Source organism: Lepidochelys olivacea, assembly GCF_965140295.1.
Source record: "Lepidochelys olivacea isolate rLepOli2 genome assembly, chromosome: 2".
NCBI classification, from domain to species: Eukaryota; Metazoa; Chordata; order Testudines; family Cheloniidae; genus Lepidochelys; species Lepidochelys olivacea.
Window position 1 is genome coordinate 209,143,386 of NC_140412.1, and position 18,424 is coordinate 209,161,809.

Genomic DNA, 18,424 nt, shown 5'->3' on the forward strand with positions numbered 1-18,424 from the left:
TTTTAGTCACACAGCTGTGCCACATCAGCTGTACTGCTAAAAGGTGCGCAGTTTAGTTGCTCTTTGTCCGCAGGAGAGAGCTTTCCTGCCAACAAAATAAATCCATCCCCAACGAGAGGCGGTAGCTTTGTCAGCAGGAGAGCTCTCCTGGCAACAAAGTGCTGTTCACACCGGCGCTTTTCGTTGGTAAAACTTTTGTCATTCGTGGTGGGGTGGTGTTTTTTCACACCCCTGAACGAAAAAAGTTTTACTGACAAAAGTGCAGTGTAAACAAAGCCATGGTATTGTTATATGCAGTGTTGTTGTAGCCATATTGATCTACTAATGACCCCCTCCCACTGCTTCCTCCCACCATCCTTTCCTCCCTAAGACTAAAGGGATGGTAATGGGCTACTTCACTTTGAATGGTCCCTGGAAATATGTTTTAACTAGTTATGCTAAACAATCTCTTCCACCTTGTATTTAGCTGTGACACTCTGATTAAGTTTTCCAGACCTGAGAAGCGTTCAGTGTAAGCTCAAAAGCTTGTCTCTCTCACCAGCGGAAGTTGGTCCAGTAAATGATATTGTTAATCATTTTGTGCCAAAGAAATTCTTTTGGCCTCCAATTTTTCCTAGTTATTTTGAGGTGATGGATGGTTTTTTTCTTTTCCTTTCTTCTTCTTTCTCATGTTGCTGACAAATGTGTTGACAGTTGTTATGAATCAGCATGTGTAGCAAATCAGGCCAAAGCTTTGTGAGTGATATAGTAGACATTGTTTTCCAAAAAACTCTCCAGCGTTATCATTCTTACTTTTATTAATAATAATATTAATTGTCATCATCGTCACCACAGTGCCTGGGATCCCCAGTCATGGACCAGGGCGCCATTGTGCCAGGCGCCATACAAAACACAGCACAAAAAGACAGTGCCTGTCCAAGAATTCAGTCCTTCCTATGAAACAGTGTCCAGGTTACTTTTTAAACAAAACTAGTATATATATATATATTTATATATAAGCAACTTTTAGTGTAAACTGACTAGTTATGTTCAAGTGTCGGCAGCCATGAAGTATCCTTCCAAAGCATTGATGTGCACCAGTGACCACAGTACTTGGGTAAACTATGCATCAGCAAGTCTACAGAGGTCTACTTATGCACCAGTAGATATGCAGACGTGGTTATGCATCAGTGAACTACAGCTGTTATGTACCAGTGAGTCTTCAGAGAATTTTAAATGCATAAAAGTGATTGTAGAATAGCATGGAACATGCATTAGCAAAGTTGCAGTGAATGAACGGAGCATGGCTTTGCAGCAGCAAGAGTGCAGAGATTAGGCTATGCATTAGAAAATCTGCTGTCAACTGCTGGTTATATCTTGTCAAATCTGCAGAGACCTGTTTATGCTGCAGCAAGATGCCGGAAAATTGAATATACATCAGTGAGTCTGAGAACAAAAACTGGATGTGTCATGCAGCCTGAAATGAGAATTTCCTAACCTTGACATGCTTACATTTCCAATTATTGCATCCTTTTAAACTATTATTTTTTTAACAAAATAATGTAATGGCCTTAACTAAAACATATCATTTTTTATTACAGGGAGTCTCTGTATGGAGCATTTATCCCTCTTGAAATCCAGCCATCTTTGATGAGTAATGCAGCCCTTCATGATTTAAATGCTGCCAACAGTATGCAGCAGTTCAGGACTGAAAGTGGAGTGTACCTTATTCAGTGGAAACTACAGGATCAAGTTTATTAGTGTCCAATAAAACATATCAAGGGTGATATCCTGACCCCATTGAAATCAATGGGAGTTTTGTCATTGACACTGGTGGAGTCAGGATTTGACTCTAGGTCTCAGTTTGATCCATTGAATTGATCAGGTCTACAGCTGTGATATGGAAATGAAAAGGCATACTATGGAAAATGTCACCAATGCAGTATCGTGCAACATTGTTCATATTCTCTTTTTATCATTATAAAATCAGTAATTCTGTGTTACGCATGATAAAGGAAGGAAGAACATTCTTGTCATTGCTCAATTTTCAAAGCAGAATACATAAAAAAAATCCCAAGCAAGTAAATATAATAAAACTACAGCAGCCAGCAGAATGATCTCAAAATATGGCTGGGTAATGTGTCTAGGGTTATTTGCTTATGCTACGACTCAAATCAAGGGAGCTTAATGAACCAAAACTAAATATTAGCCCCAATAGGTAGAGATATGGTAAGGAGGCTAAAAAACCCTGCCTTTTGTTCTAGATTTACAGCTGGACACATAATTCTACCTTCAAAGAACCATGGCTCATATTCTTGTGAACGAGTATATTTTCAGTATGTAGCTTTTAGAATATTATAGTGTACATTAGGAAATACTGGGGCCAGCCATCTAATCATATTGAAAGGCAACTGGAGTAGGGCTTCACATTTTTAAAAAACAGTTTGAAAATTCAGTTTACTTAGCCTATCACCAATAGTGAAGGATGTTGAGTGGAGCCATGTAGCACAACCAGCACTCAGAAAAATTTCTGGAGAAACTTTCATAATGCTCCTCTGGACTGAGTAATTCCACTGGAAATCTGCAAACTTGCAAAAATTCAGGATCTATCCAGGGACCCTCAGCCATCAATAGCATAGGCAATGGTGAAATAACAGCAGGACATTTTACTTTTAAATGTCTTTCAGAGAAATGAGAGGAACAGATTGTTGATATTAACCTTTCTGGGAAATGCAGTCAAATTGTCCTTGAAAAATGGTAAAGAAGAAAAATATAAGCATGACTTTCAATAGCTCTTAATAATCTGCGAACTGGCCCGTTGCTAACTGTCACACACAATGTACATTTTGTTTAGTGATTTCTGTTACATTGCTACTCTCTGTGAAAACATTTAAAATAATAATTCAAATTTCATGATCCCAGTTGCATAAACACGCACACTTCAAGCCAGCAGAAAAACTGCCAAGTGTAGCAGGATCATTAAACCCACCGGTCAATTCAGGGCCTGACTAAGGAAATCATTTCCTATTTTCCCCTCATGGATTGAGAAAGTACTGTAATCAGCCAGTCTGGAAAAATAAAAGAATCTGTGCCTTATGCAGCAAAAACAAAACGGGGCAATGAAAAATGTTGAGGCGGAACGGGGGAAATGTCCAACTTCTCCTGGTTAAAGTTCAGATGGAGATCTAGAAGGGGGCTGTTGGGTTTCACATCACCATGCCTGGTATGCAGATCCATCCTCTGTCATCCTTGTGTGGACCGCAATGGAAGCCCTAGTGTAACAATGACCGACCCTGTCGTCATTGGGCAAGATCGAACCTGGAATCTCTGGAGCTAAATGCATGAGCTCTACTACATGAGCTAAAAGCTATGGGGTCCTTAGCTAAGGCTGTAGCAGACTCATTAATCTCTCTCTAAGTGGTCTCGCTGCCACTTGATGGGACAGAGCACCACACTCAGGAGGTGTTTACACTAGTTCCTGGAGGTGGTAGTTCATACCTCACACCAAGAGGCCAGGAAGCTTTCTATGCTTAAGTGGGTGGAGGTTTTTCCATTGCTTTAAAATTCTCCTCTTGGTATGAACATCATGACTAACTGCTAACTCACTCCTAACTTCCCTTTCTTGTGGAGGAAGTTGACAACTAGGCAGCTCCAGTCACATCTACAGCTGATTGCCTTTTATGGCATCTTTCAGTTGACTTTTGACCATCTTGTGACACTGAAACAGTGCTGGTAAATGATGATCTCTGTCAAGTGATAGTGGTAAATCATCACAGAAAAAGCTTCATTAGAATAAGGCAAAAGCTACCCTCTCTCTCCCTCCCTCTCTCTGCTTCACTGCAGATCTTCTGCCTGGCACCTTTCTTGGTCTCCCCGCCTCACCCTTGCCTACATATTTAAAGAGACAGCGTATATATCCTCACAGTCTCTTGCTGAAGATGGACAATAAAGAACTGCACTAATTAATTATGTTGGAATGTTCAGCAGCCTTTGTTATTGGTGACCATCACCTGTTGGTGACAATGCTGTGGTCCCTGATAGGGATGGATGGATGGGACCACTTTGAGTAGCCGGGCTCATTCTTAGGGTGGGAAGACTTAAGAAGTGGTTATTGGAACCTCTTGTCTTCAGCTAGGTATCTCCGCTGTGGGGTATTCCATTTCTCCCTTTTGCTATCCAATGTGTATTGGAAGCTAGAGGGAGATCATGCAAAAGTAGAGTCTGTGGTATCATCAGCATGCAGAGGAAACACAACAATTCGTACACACAAAATATATGGAGTAAGTGGCATTTAAAGTACACTACGATACACAATGCCTTTTTCAATTGACTTGTTATGGCCTGCCTCTTTGCTATCAGACTGTTTAGGCAACGTTTTTATTTGGCTGAGACATAGATGGTTGGAACACAATTTATACAAGATTGACAGGGAGCAGGAAGAAGATTTATGAGACGCTAGTTGGGGGTTAGTCTCCATTATTCAAAGAGCATGTCCATCCCTGATGAGACAGGTAAAGAACTGGGATGTCACTTTGGACTGTTGATTTAGTGTGGAGGCCCATGGTACAATAGTAGCCAGAGTTACCACCCTGGCCAACTTATCAGGAAAGTCATTCATTCTTATAAAATAATATATCAGATAAATTATATAAAAAGGATTGGGTTTTAATCCATCTCTAAACAAAAATCTTTGAAAATCAGCTCCTCCTTTACTTCCCTGGAGCCCTGAGGAGCATATTCTTTGTGTTGCTTCAGCACTTAATGCTATTGCAGGTGTCTAAAACGGTGTAAGGAGGATGGGTAAACAAGTGTGTAATTCCTAAAGGGGAAGAAAACTCAGAAACTGGAACTCAGCTTTGAGCAGGTGCAAAAGCTTTTTGGTTCACCTTTCAAAAAAGAAAGTATGAGCTTTATGACCCAAAAGGACCCAAAAAACAACTGCTTTGTTTGAAGCTTTGGCAACTTGTCCTGCAGGGTTTTACAACTATGGAAGCTGCATTCGGTTGCACACCATATTATACCCATCCAGTGACCTTACTACTCTTATTATACTTCAGCAATCACTTTTCCTGCATAGCTTTATAGCTATTGAGGACCCATTCTATTGCACACTATATTACACCTATCCAGAAGAGCCCTACTACTCCATTATACCTCAGCCATCATTTCTATCTCAATGCTTTTTTATGTGCATGATTGAAATAAACGAGTGGCTGGAGGTGCATGAGGGTAATATCAACACAATCTCCACAGGATTAGAAATAATATACTTAGTTTCCTTGTTTAGTCCTTTATATTTTATGCCTGTTTAGTTTTGTCGTCTATTGGTACACTCATTTTGGTTTCTTGGCTGCATTTCCAGCTTTCGGAACAAAAAGATTCTGTGGAAAAGAAGCAGTAAGTTTTGCCATAATTTATTTAGGTCACAAAATGGAACCGAGAGAGAAAAATCTGTAGCTTTCCAATGCTATTAGTTTGCTAATGATAGTCCTCATCGCATGACAGTTCTCAGACTGATAAGATACTCCAAACATCCCCAGAAAAGGAGAAGAGGTTTTCAGTGCCCCAGCTCCGTCTCTACAGCTTGTACATGTTTTCAAACATAACTCCATGCCTGCTTTCTGACAGCTCATTAAACAAAGGCCTCTTGGTGCATATATTGCCCATCTTCCTGCTGAGATTGTAACATATTTATGGTGTTTGCAGATTGCTGGCTGTTTGCTCTCCTACTTCACGGTGTCCTGCCTGCCAAATGCTTATCAGTCTAGTGAAAGGTGACAGTTTTCTCCATTTGTTTAGGGAGCAATGGTCTTGTATTTGACCCTCGGAGGCAAAAAGCAATATGATTAGAAGCAGCTCCTGCAAGCAATAGATAAAAGCAATCACACACAGAAAGACAGCATGGAAGTGCTCAAGGGAGGGGGCTGATGTTGGGGGAGCTGATAGCTCCCATTCAGGAAAAGTGCTGGCAGTTAGTTAGCTAGACAGCTGGTAACATCCAGACCTTGTGGGATTTCAACTTCAGACAAAGCAAACAAGGATTCAGGAGTGTTGCAAAGCTATCTGGAGCCGCGCGCAAGGGCGATCAGAACTACTCACTTCTAATTATCTGCCTCTTTCCTGTCATTAAACTATCATTATTACCCAGTCAAACTAATACAAGTTTAGTGAATTTAGCACCTTCTATTTTCTTTAAATCCTGGTGCCAAAACCTTGTTTTCTTTCCAAACAGAACAGATGAAGACAGATGAAGACATCCTGAAGCTAGCCTCGGTGTATCCATCTGCCATTTCAGTGTAGTGTGGAACCAGTAACAGGTTTCCACCCATGTGTCGTCTTTACTGTCTGCAGCTGAAGAATCTTTTCCATTTCACCAAAATAAAAGGAACCTGTTTTTGTTACTTCTCTCCAAGCCTGTCACTTCTTTCATTTTAAAGAAAACATAGTGGCAGCTTTGTCTGGCTGCCAATGGCTAATCAATGCGGAAGAGCTTTCAAGCAGCTATCAAAGGGGCTGTGATTTTGATCTAAACTATGTGCATGTTCCAGGAAAGGAAGTGTCTCTTTAACTACCAGTTGGGGGTTGCGTGACAATGAAAGACAAATATTTTACTGCTCCAAGAACTGTCCCGCCACTACATTCGAATAATTGCCTAATTGTCACTACTTAGGGCAGAACCAGCGCCTGTTCTCAGCCAGTGTCTGTAGCCATCTAACCTTGTGGTGTGATCTTCTCCTATCTCATAAGCTAAGTAGTGTGAGGTGGGGCACTGCTTGAATTTGAGGTGTCGAAGGAACATTCAGGTACTGCAGGCGGCCATGCTTGTGCTTTAGTGGGTAGCACCCTTCTCTACCTCTCTGCTGGGTCAGTACTCACCCAAAGAGAAGACCCCGTAGTCATGTGCCGTTGCAGCGGCAGGCTTGAGGACGAAATGTAACCCAAGGCTTGTGGTCGTTAACGATCACATGACATGTTTCACAGAAGCCATGAGGCAAAGCCCAGTGTTTGACACCTGGGTAATGTAGGTGTATTAAACAGAGTCATAGAGGTGATCGTGTCTTAGCCAAATCCAAGCATCCCAATTTGGGAAGTTATCTTCTGCCTACCTAACCCAAACTGTGGCAGTTACAGTATTCCTCTACACTTCCGTTCACGCTGACAGAGCTGCTGCGAGCTGGTAACAAATGATGTGTTCCACTCCTGAATTAGCTGCATTTCAGTAATGGGTGAAGAGATCCCTGCTTACTGGTGACCATTACAAAGTCAGCATTTCCATTAGTTTGGTATAAAACCTCTGGCACACAATATCACCTGGAGGGGTAGTATTTCCTGGACTGACAGAAAAATTGGAGTTCTACAATGCCCTTCCCATAGATGACCCTCCTCCTCAAATTCCCCTGCTTTGTGTGTGGAGGAGATAACTATACTAACATGGATAAAACCTCTGGCGCAGATTTGCCACTGCATGAACCACACATAAAAACTGAGAAGACAGGATTGAACAGCGGATTTTACTTCAGAAGGGGCATAGACTAAAGATGGGTTTAGAGGTCAGGGATGCCAGGGGATAAATTAGACAGTAAGCTCTTTGAAGCAGGGACCAACTTTTTGTTCTGTGTTTGTATAGCACCCAGCACAGTGAGGTCCTGGCCCTGACTGGGGCACCTAGGTGTTATGGTAATGCACACATTAAATAACAATAAATTCTGTCCCTGGTTGCACCCAGGCAAACCCATTGAAGTCGGGATGTAATTCAGAGCAGACTTTGGACTCTGACTTCTAATCCTGAATTAGCCAAATACTCACTGTTGTCTCAGCACAGATTCTTGGGCAAGTCATGGAAACCTCTCTGTGTCTTAAATTTCCCCTCTGCCACCTGGGGATAGTAACACCTACTTCACAAGAGGCAGAAAAGATTAATCCCTCCATAGTGTTATATAAGTGCTAGCCGGTAACACTGTTGCACAGTACTCTGCAACTCAAGAAAAAATGCTCTGATTCACAAAGGGTCATAAAACAACATACCACAAAATGCATTCTTGAGCCTTTACATACTGGATCCCAAAGAATTTCCTGTAGCCACAAACTGCAAATCACAGTAAATCCCAACTAGCTTTGCATTGTTTAATTGAATGTGATTCAGACCCTTCAGGAGAGAGTATGCTTTAGATACGCAGCTCAACACCATTCCTACAGGAGGACATTTCTTGCAGAAAGGCAAAAGTTAATTGTCATCAAGCTACTGGTAAGGACAACCTGCTTTTATATTGCGTGTTTGTTCCAGTGTAATGAGCTACCCTGTCAGTCGATGCTACTGTAAATACCATATCAAAAGAATGATTTTCTGAGAAAATGTTAAGAACCGAACAGGGGTCTTGGCCTTTCATCTTAGTTTTATCTCCACCAGTAATAATGAAGCATGGCAACTTCCTAGGAAATAGCATATTGTCATGAACAGCACTGGTTTGCCAGCTCCTGTCATCGTTGATGGATGGTACTACAGACTGAATGGGTTGTCCATATAACTATTTGTCAGCACAGTCTGTGAGGAGTTCTGTGATAACATACCATGCTAAATTCACTATCATGTCTACAAAGGAATAAAAAATGGCTCATTTGAGTCGATAGATGTCATACCGAGTAAACAACAACAAAAACAGGATACAGTTATATTGCAATCTAGCCAAAAAGATATCCTCACTGCTGAACCACTTGCTGGTAATTCAGATGCCTGGAAACCTGAGGATCTGCTACTAATGTTGAGTTGTTCTTGTTTTCTTATATTTTACTTTTCTAACACAAAGTTGTTTACAGTTTATATGCACATACAAAATCATTTTAATACTGTTATCCCTTTTGACCTGAGTGGTTAGCCAAAGTTTGGAGCTTTGCAGGTAAACAATCCTGTTTATGTACAAAGTCCTGTTTCCCTGTACACAGCAGGAATCAAACAACAGGAGACAGTTTCTTTGTTCATAGATCCAAGACCCTTTCAACCAGCACTCATCCTAAGAAGTTCCCTCTAGAGGATTTTCTCAGGGTCACACTCCCAGAGCTGTTCTTGCCATGTCTGTCTTCTCTGTCCCTGGCTGTTTCTGTGGTGTTATTCCTCTCTCTCTCTCTCTCTCACACCCACCCACCCTCCCCCCCCCACACACACACACTACCTTTACTGCAACTTTTCCAGCCACACCCTTCTCTTACATAGTTCATATTTCTGAGTTGACACACATGCACCTTTGATTTAGATGGTGACATGTACCTGTGTTTCGGATGGAGACCATTATTATTTCATAAAGGAACTTTACTATTCCTTACAGCTATCTTAAATCAAGGGTGGCAATTACAGCCTCCAGTTTCAATGAAGTTTTACCCGACCCATAATAAAGTGTACATCTGTAGTAATCTCCTATCTGTACCATTGCTGACCGTGGGAAAGGCTGCTGTTCAGATATTTTTTCATTCCTATTTTTATCCTTGCTTACCTTTTGAAAGGATGAATTGTTAATATATTTTTAGGTAAAGATTTGATCATTATTAGAAGCACTTGAAACCTCAAATTCTCTGGAACAAAGTTTTAATGAACGAGAAATAAAGTTTTTGCATAACTGAGTACCTAAATTGCATGTGCAAGTACCATGGCTATGCATACGAAGTGGGTGATTGTACATGCAAATTCTAGTTTGGCACTGGATTTTTGCGTGTGAATCTTGGGCTTCCTTTAACAATATTTCCTTTTACATTACAAAATGATTTTGGCATCATACTGCATTGGATTACATCATTTAGGGTGCAGAACAAGATTGAAAATGACCAATGTAAGGCACCATCATCATGTACCATCAACACCATATGCAATTGCCATTATTTTCTTAAAAGCCAGGAAGAAGCTGTTGTTTGCTTGTATTTTCCAGCACCCTGCAGCTTACAGGAGGTACCTACCATACTATTAGACAAATAACATACTGTGATTTTCTGAGGCTAGAACTACTCAAAAACTGCTTTCTATATTCTACAAGAGTGAGTCGTGCTAAAAAGATGAGAAGATGCACCACCTGAGTGGCAATGCTTGCAGGTATTGGGTAAAGTTTCAATGATGGCTAAGCCCCATTTTCAAAAGTGCCTAATGTTACTGTGGAGCCAGTGTCTTCGCTTCAAAGTCATGTAGGTGCTTTTGAAAATGGTACCCATTCTGCTTATTTAAGGCTTAATGACTCTTGATACTCTTGATACTCTTACACAAAGCTTCAGCAAATGTTTCTCCCAGCACAGCCATGCTAGAGTGGAAGAGGGGGAAAGGTCCTGGCCTTGCCCATGCCCCGCTCCACGCTCTTTCATGCCCTTCTTGCTGCGTTCTGGTCTTAGTAGGTGTCACAGGGTGACTGACCCTTTTAAGAGGAAGCAGGGGCCAGTGCACCTGGACCTATTACCTGCTGCCCAACTGGGGCTTAAGGGGAGGCACATGGTCCTTATAAAAAAGGGAATCAGGCAGACAGCTGCAGACACTGAGAAAGGCTCCTGCAAAGATCTGTTACATGTTGACCTCTGTATCCAGAAAGGATTACCCAAGGAACTGCTGAAAGGCTCCTGAAGGAAGCAGCTGGGGAAAAAGCTAGAAGATCTGCTCTGATCAGGAGTTACACCGGTCTTCTGCAAGGTCTTTGATAGGGAAAAGGGTTTGGTCTTGAAAGCAATAGCCAGGGAGACCAGACTCCAGGGGACTGGAAAAGACTCCAGCAAGGGCTGCGAGTGGCTTACTACGGCAAGGAAGAATTGTAGAGACCAGACACAAGGGGAGAAAAGAAGCCCCAGGACTAAGCATTGGTTGTGTTTGATGCCAATAAGTTAGACCCTGGGAGAAGGGTATTACTGAGCAAAAATAAAGCCAGAGTGGTGATTATTTAAAGATCCCCTTCAAGGAGGCAGGGCTGCTTCAGAGCCACTTCTGGTCTGTAGGAGACACTGCAGGGCAGACATGGAGGCAAACACCAGCTCTGCCATCTCCTTTCTATATTTCCTCTGACCAACTGGGGTTGTTTTCAGAAACACCAGCAATTCCGTTTTGGGCATGTTAAGTTTAAGCTGATTATGAAACATCCAGGGGCAGATGTCAGAGAGGCAGGCTGAATGGCAATCTATTTTTTCCAGGAAATACTGTAGATAGGAAACGCCTCACAGTTAGAAACCCCCAACTCTGCATCTGGGAGAATAGGAATTGGATTTTCCAGATAGTTTACTACCCAGGATGGCTCTGCTGATTGAGAAACCTTATTTTTCACCTCCTTCACAGCCAGGGCATCATGCTGCAAAAAAGATGCAGTTCTTCACATTCTAAGCACAATTTCTGACACTGTTGCTCTAGCCTCCTCCCTTTCCTCCTCCTGTCACAGATCATCTCAACATAAAGAAAACAGATGCAGGAGAAGGGGTATTCTGGAGCTACCCTATCCATAATCAAGGAGAAACAGTTATCAGAATGTCTACCAAGGCCATGATTAGAATGGTCTATCTGCTGTCAGCATTCTCTCTCACCGAGGTCTGTGGCTTGCTGGGTCCATCAACTTCTGAGGCTGAGCAAATAAAATGGAACCCACGCCCTAGTGGGAGAAAAGGTGGGCCTCAATCAGAGGAGTTAATGGTCTGGCCAGGACAGATATGTAATCTTCACTTCCTGTGTCTCCAAGCCCAAGCCAAAAACAAGATCTAGAGTGGGACCAGCTTTATGTACTGAACCAGTTGTCATATGGGTTTAAACTAAGGCTAATTAATTCAGTCTGTTCATTTTATAGAGCCTGGAATGACAATAAATCTTATCTTTCATTCATCCAGGAGAAACCTGAGTACAGAATGGAAAAGAATGTTGGTGTAAAATTTACTAAGGTCTGTTTGGATTCACATGTTCATCTCCAGAGTTAGCCAGGTCTGCTAATTTAAGAGTGAATCTGAGACATACCACACACATGGAATCCTACAGAGCTGTTACACTATGCCTCTTGTTATCTTAAGTGGGAGAGTTGAAATAAAAAGTAGAAATGTGATCAGTTGTTGGGCTGATGGACTATTCCAGGGGAAACAAAGAAATGGCCCAAAGTAAGATAGATACTAAAGATATTGTAGTGTGGTCACACACAGTATTTAATCATGCATTTCCAATATAAACACAAGCAAGGAAGACAGCTTCTGTTTTCTACAGGGCATCAGTATCCCATGTTTATGCTGTCAGACTGATCTCACCGTGTTAAATTAGATATATGAGATTCAGAATGATCTTTAAACAGTGATTTTTGTACTGCATCAGCCAGAATACGATCAAACCAGTTCCTTCCTAGCAGGTATAGACTTTAATGGGAGGCTTGTAAAAAGCTGGAGAAGTCTAAAAGAAAGTGGTTAAAGGTGTCTGCGTTCTAGCTGGGCATCATTTGGGAACCATTTTGGTTAAGTACCTTTTTATAAAGATGTAGCTCTTACTCCATGCAGTTATAAACAATGGCTATCTCTTAAGGTGATCATTTACAGCAGTCTGTGTTGGTGTATCTAAATGCCGGTGACAGCAGGGGAAGGCTATTCAAGCTGTTCAGATCCAGCTCCTTGAAATACCCAGTCACACAATAGAGTCATTGTTTTGGGAGTGTTAAGAAGCACAAGGCTCAAAATGTGGAAAAACACTTTTTTCTTTGTATTGTAAAATGCATAAGTTAGCAGAATTAGAAGTTGCCCCTTTCACAAAGCTGGTTGAAAAACAGTGACAAATTCAATGAAAGTTTACTGATTTCCCCCCCTAAATTGTTGACATTTTGATGACATTTTTCAAAATTAAAAGAAAAATCAACTCACCTTTCTAGCTGGTCAAAAACCATGAAAAGAAATGCAAAGATTTTTTGCTTTAACAATCCAAAGGAAGAAAGGGAAGAGCAGAAATGGGAGCTTGCTAGTGTGTAACAAACACCTGAAGGCAAAGAGGGACATATACAGTAGTAATTGTTTTGATAACTAACTACCTCTAAGGGTGAATGAAATGATTGCCTCAAAGATCCCTTAAGGTGTTGGATTCAATGAAGTCACCTTGCGCACATGCACTAAAGAGCTATAAGTGGATAATTTGTCAGACAATCTACAAGGCCAGCGGAATAGAGTGAATATGGGGGTTGGATCATGATCCATGTCAACATGTCGGCAGTACAGTCAATATAAATAGTGCCTTTGCACTGCACATGCGCTAGGGATGTTGCTCCACTGTCAACACAGCATGCTCCCTTGGACTGCTGACTTTGCTTGCCCGCTCTGTGGATTTCTTATCTCACATTCCTGTTTGGTGCCAACCATCCGCCTATTTTACTTTGTCCATTAACTGTCTGCTGCCTCTGCCCCAGCAACCCATGGCTGCAGGAGGGGAAAACGAGAGGATCCACATGTGACAGTTTGTACTGCAGTGTGAAATATTATGTTAAGGCTGCCTGAAGAAATATGAAGAGTTGACCTTTGACCACCCCCTCTTTTCTTTGATGACCCTCAAATCTTGCGACTCACTGCAAGGATGAATTTGGTCAGCTTGTTATTTGGCTGGACCGTATCTGTCTTTGTAATTCAGCATGGTGAGGACTTAAGGAGATTCTTACAGTGAGAGAAATTATACGTGCTGTGTAGGTAGCAGCCAAATAGATTAAGATTTCCACTGTATTGTACACATAGTATGGACAAACAGAAACAAATGGATTCTCAAGGTTTAGCAGCTAATATATATTCTGTGAGATCACTAAAGCACTGGTTATGTGAAGTGCCCATGTCGGTTTTGGTTTTTTTTTCCCATAAAGGTGAGTTGTGTTTTCAACAATCCACTCCACTCTGCTTTTAAGGTACTGGAACAGAGACCTTTGTTTTACCTATTACATCTCTATTATGAAGACAAGGGTTGAAACATACTGTGCCAACATAAAAGCTGGAACCTGCATCAACCACTCTATAGAAGGGGAAAAGAGGTTGACATTTTTGGCTCCAAGGTTCCCCATGGACCAGTTGTTTGATCATTTGCTTTTCCAGAAGGTTAGCTATCAATAGTTGAAGGACAAAGCAGCAATTTTGTTAAGATGATGAATCCACCTACTTATCATTGGGATATTCCTCCAAACTAGGGAAAACGATGTCTAGGGCAGTGTACTATTTAAAAGAGCTCTTTATAAAGTACAACCCTAGAAGAGACTATTTTAAAGGGGGATTGAATTCTTTGCTTGGAAGTCATAGTATAGCCATAGATACATAGATTTTATGGCCAAAAAGGAACGTTATAATCATCTTAGGCAGAGCTCATGCATAAACACAGGACTTTGAAATTTCACTAGTAATTCCATATTTAATTTAACATTACAAAACATCAGCTTAAAAAGTGTAGGTATCTTCAGAGGCTGCATCCAAGGGCCTTTGTGCATCTAAACAAAAGCTTGGGCCTCAAGAGGTAAAAAAGCACAAGTGTACTTGGAAAGATAGATGAGAAACTAGTCTCTTTGGTCAACCACATCCTATCCAGGACATGTGCCACTTCTGGAGATTTGCATTCAAATCCTAGCTTAGCTAATAAATAATCATGGGTTTGGCAAGGTGGGTGAGGTAATATCTTTTATTAGACCAACTTCTGTTGGTGAGAGAGACAAGCTTTCAAGACACACAGAGCTCTTCTTCAGTTCTGGGAAAGGTCTAGGACCAACACAGCTACAACTACCCTGCATACAACAATGAGTTTGCCAGTCTAATCCTAGTCCCTAGTACAATCTGGCATGATTTGCAGTTCCTGTTCCAGAGAAGTCCATGTCAGGAATAGCAGAGTTGGTACAGATCAGGCAGGAAGTGAACAGAAGAGGTAGGTAGGGGAATTTGCAAAGCACTAGCATGCACTTTGTTTGCCTCTACTCTTTGTTACAACATCCTCACAGTGCAATCAGTTTCTGGATCAGTGTAATGAGTTCTCCTTGTGACTACCCTCGAAAACCATGCTGAAACTTTAGTTATTGCAGAATGTGTCTACTCTATTCCCTTACTCACATAGAGCACACTATACTTCTGTTCTTTGTCTTCACAGACTTCCAATGTTGTTGTTGTCTCGTCCCACAATAATCATATCAGGCCATGAAGTTCAAGAATGAATTCAGTAACTCTTATAGGGTCTTTTAAGAGCTTGATATGGAATCCCAATTCATTTTCAGATGTAATTCAAAGTGTTGGTCTTAATCTATGCAGCCTTACATGGTGTAAATCCAGGCTGCCTTGGAGACCACTTCTGTTCTATCCCCAAAATTCTGCTCACCTGACCTTTCAGAGTTAACAGCCTCCAGATTTTAATCCATGGGACTGGAAAAAGAGTATTCTCTGCAAGGGGACCTCAGCTAAGGAACTTGTTCTTCAGCTTATCTGACAAATCCTGAGTTTCTTGATAGAGCTAGTCAACAAAAGGTATGTCTTACAAAAAAACCTGGACCCCTCTCCAAGGTTTTCATTTTTTTGAAAACTTTTGAGCTATATTATTCTCCAATGAAAACAGTGGGGGGAGAGTAAAAAAGTGAGAAAGTAGGTTTCAGAGTAACAGCCGTGTTAGTCTGTATTCGCAAAAAAGAAAAGCAGTACTTGTGGCACCTTAGAGATTAACCAATCTATTTGAGCATAAACTTTCGTGAGCTACAGCTCACTTCATCGCATCTGAGCTGTAGCTCACGAAAGCTTATGCTCAAATAAATTGGTTAGTCTCTAAGGTGCCACAAGTACTCCTTTTCTTTTTGAGAAAGTAGGATTTCCCCCACAGTTTCAAAATGAAAAAAAATGCAATTTTTTAAATTGTAAAAATATTTCATTTCAAAATCTTGTTGAAAAATGAATGATGCCAGTAAAGCTATTTTCTGAAAAAAAAATTATTGTAGTAAAAACCTCACTTTTCCATGAACATCTTTCTAAACTGTCTTGTGTTGGCCTTTGGGACCCACAACAAGGCTTGCATATTTGGCCAGGCTTTTTCTGCGGGGGTGGCTTATCTGGATAAGTTTGTTTTGGAGGAGGCTGTTCAGTTCTTTACTTTTATTTGTTTGTTCATATTGATTTACATCATGGTAACATTTGGGGCCCCATCTGCTATCTGATTCTTAAACAATTATTAAGACATGGTCCTTGCTTTAAAATGCCTACTAATGTTTTGTGGATTTTTTTTTTTTGGTATTAATTAATCTAATATTGTACATGCCCCTACAGTGCATGGAAGGCTTATTTAACAAATGAATAGGACACATTCAGATCATTTCATTGTCAGCATTAATTCACTCTACCAAGTGAATTGCACATCACTTTTCTGAAGCTTTGCTGAACCTGTTGTCTCTGGGAACCGGTCTGGAAATATCATGAGATCAGGTTTTCTTGAAACCTTTCCTAAAATTCCTCTTTCAGGTGGACCAAAACGACTGTAATTATAATCTCTTTCAGAGTATTCATTACTTCTTCCCTGGTCAAAACCAGAAAGTGCAAAAGCCAGTGATGCAACAATCAAAAACAAATAACCAAACTTTGATACTTCTCTGGAAGAGTTAGGGTTCAGTTGTGGTTGAGTTTTGGGTTAAGATTTTGCTTGATTTTTATTTTAACCATCCTTGGTTCCAATGCTAAGCATTCAGGAAAATGGCATATGGACCCCCAATCATGCAAAGGCTTATGCATGCATTTTTGAGCAACTATCATTTGGATGCACCAATGGGAGAATCTACACACAAAGAACAGGACATTCAGCTGGGTTAAACCACTGTAGCTGTACTGACTCCAATTGAGCAATGTCCATTTACACCAGTTGAGAAGCTGGTTCCAAATGTCCAAACAGGTTTTCAGTGATTAATTTTAGCACAAGTGATTTTATCATTTGCACACACAAAGGAAAATGTGTTTGTGCATTCAAAATTGCATGTGCACAAATGGCAGCTAGAGTGAAGTCCCTGTGGAAACTTGGCCCCCACAAGTGGGCAGATTCTCAGCTGGTGTAAACTTGTGTAACTCCGATGGTGTGATGGTAATTTATACAACTGAGGATCTGGTTTAATGTATTTACTTTTATTACTGACTTAGTGAATGAATTGTATGGCAAGATGACTCTATTTACTGGTAATCACATTGACTTCTAGGTCTATGAGATTTGACCCAACAGGAGTTTTGCTTATCTAAGGACTGTAACATTTGGCCCTTTTGTTTTTTAGGTTATTGACCACGTTGCTAAAATGCTTTTATAAAAGAGCAACCAATGAATGTCCAATACTGGGAATTACCCCTAATCCACCATCCATTAAATACTGGCATCATGCTAGATCCAGCAACAGCAGAATTTCTAGTTCCCATGGTGAAAATCATTCAACATCTTCACTGTGAAATAATTAAGATAACAAATGCAATGACAGATAAGTCCCATATCATTGCTTCCTAATCAGCACATTACTGGTGAATAACCTACAGCTGTGAGACGTCTGGAAAAACCTAATAAGGGAAACACATTCTTGTCTTCAAAAAAATAACTTGCCAAGTTTTATGAGCTTGGCAAGACATTAATTAAAATCAGTGGATGGCAACGACAGGGATATGGAGCTCTCTACTTCTGGGTCACAGATGGTTACCAGCACCATGTAATAATTGTGCAGTGATTTACATGAAATGAGTTGGTAGTCTCAGTCCAGTTTTGAGTAGACAAGTGATCACTTCATAAAAATGCCTATCGTAATTGGCACTAATAGTCAATCTCAGTAAAGGGATCAAGGACAGAATGGCTTTAGGGCCAGTGTTTCAAAGATATTTAGATGCCTAAAGATGCAGACAAGCACCTAGTAGGATTTCCAAAAGCGCCTACACTGGTTAAGCACCTAACTACCATCGAAGTCAATGGGTGTTAGACACTTAGCCTGTTTAGGTGCTTTTTGAAAATCACAGTAATGTCTAGCGTATCTATATATGCCTAAATACCTCTGAGGATCTGGTCTTAAACTACCTTTCTAGAATGCAGCAATCCTATTCTGAACATTATCTGATGTTCCAGTAGCCATCAAGCTTGGAACATTTTGAATTTTTCTAATAACTTAGCAGCTCAGTGACACGTTTTTCAATGTAATCTTCTGCACAGGCCTTACTAGCAAGTGACATTGGTATGAAGTCTTGGTATGAGGAGCAGCAGGACTCTTGGCCAGAGCTCAGATCTCTGATAAGCAGCATGCTGCAGCTCTGCAATAAAGAGTATCTAGTGTTGTTCTGTACTGTTTCTGTTCAGAGTTCTGCCTACTTGAAAATAGCTTTTGGACTTGCTTGTTTGAGACCATCACTGAATTCTACTGTCCTATCAATTGTAAAATAGTGGGTTTAATTCAGCCTTGATGTAACTTTGTGAATTTCATGATAGTTCCACCTTTAGGCCAGGACTGAATTTGGTCAGTCCAAGTATCCATTT

At 40.8% G+C, this 18,424-nt stretch overlaps 1 long non-coding RNA gene across 1 annotated transcript in view; it reads left to right on the top strand.

Annotated features, from left to right (window-relative positions):
* The first annotated feature begins 8,141 nt into the window (after positions 1 to 8,141).
* LOC311517136 overlaps positions 8,142 to 18,424 on the top strand; it is a 56,540-nt gene continuing 46,257 nt past the window's right edge. The window contains exon 1 of the long non-coding RNA XR_014710611.1: positions 8,142 to 8,224. This is a non-coding gene — a long non-coding RNA (uncharacterized lncRNA). The remainder of the gene's footprint in view (positions 8,225 to 18,424) is intronic.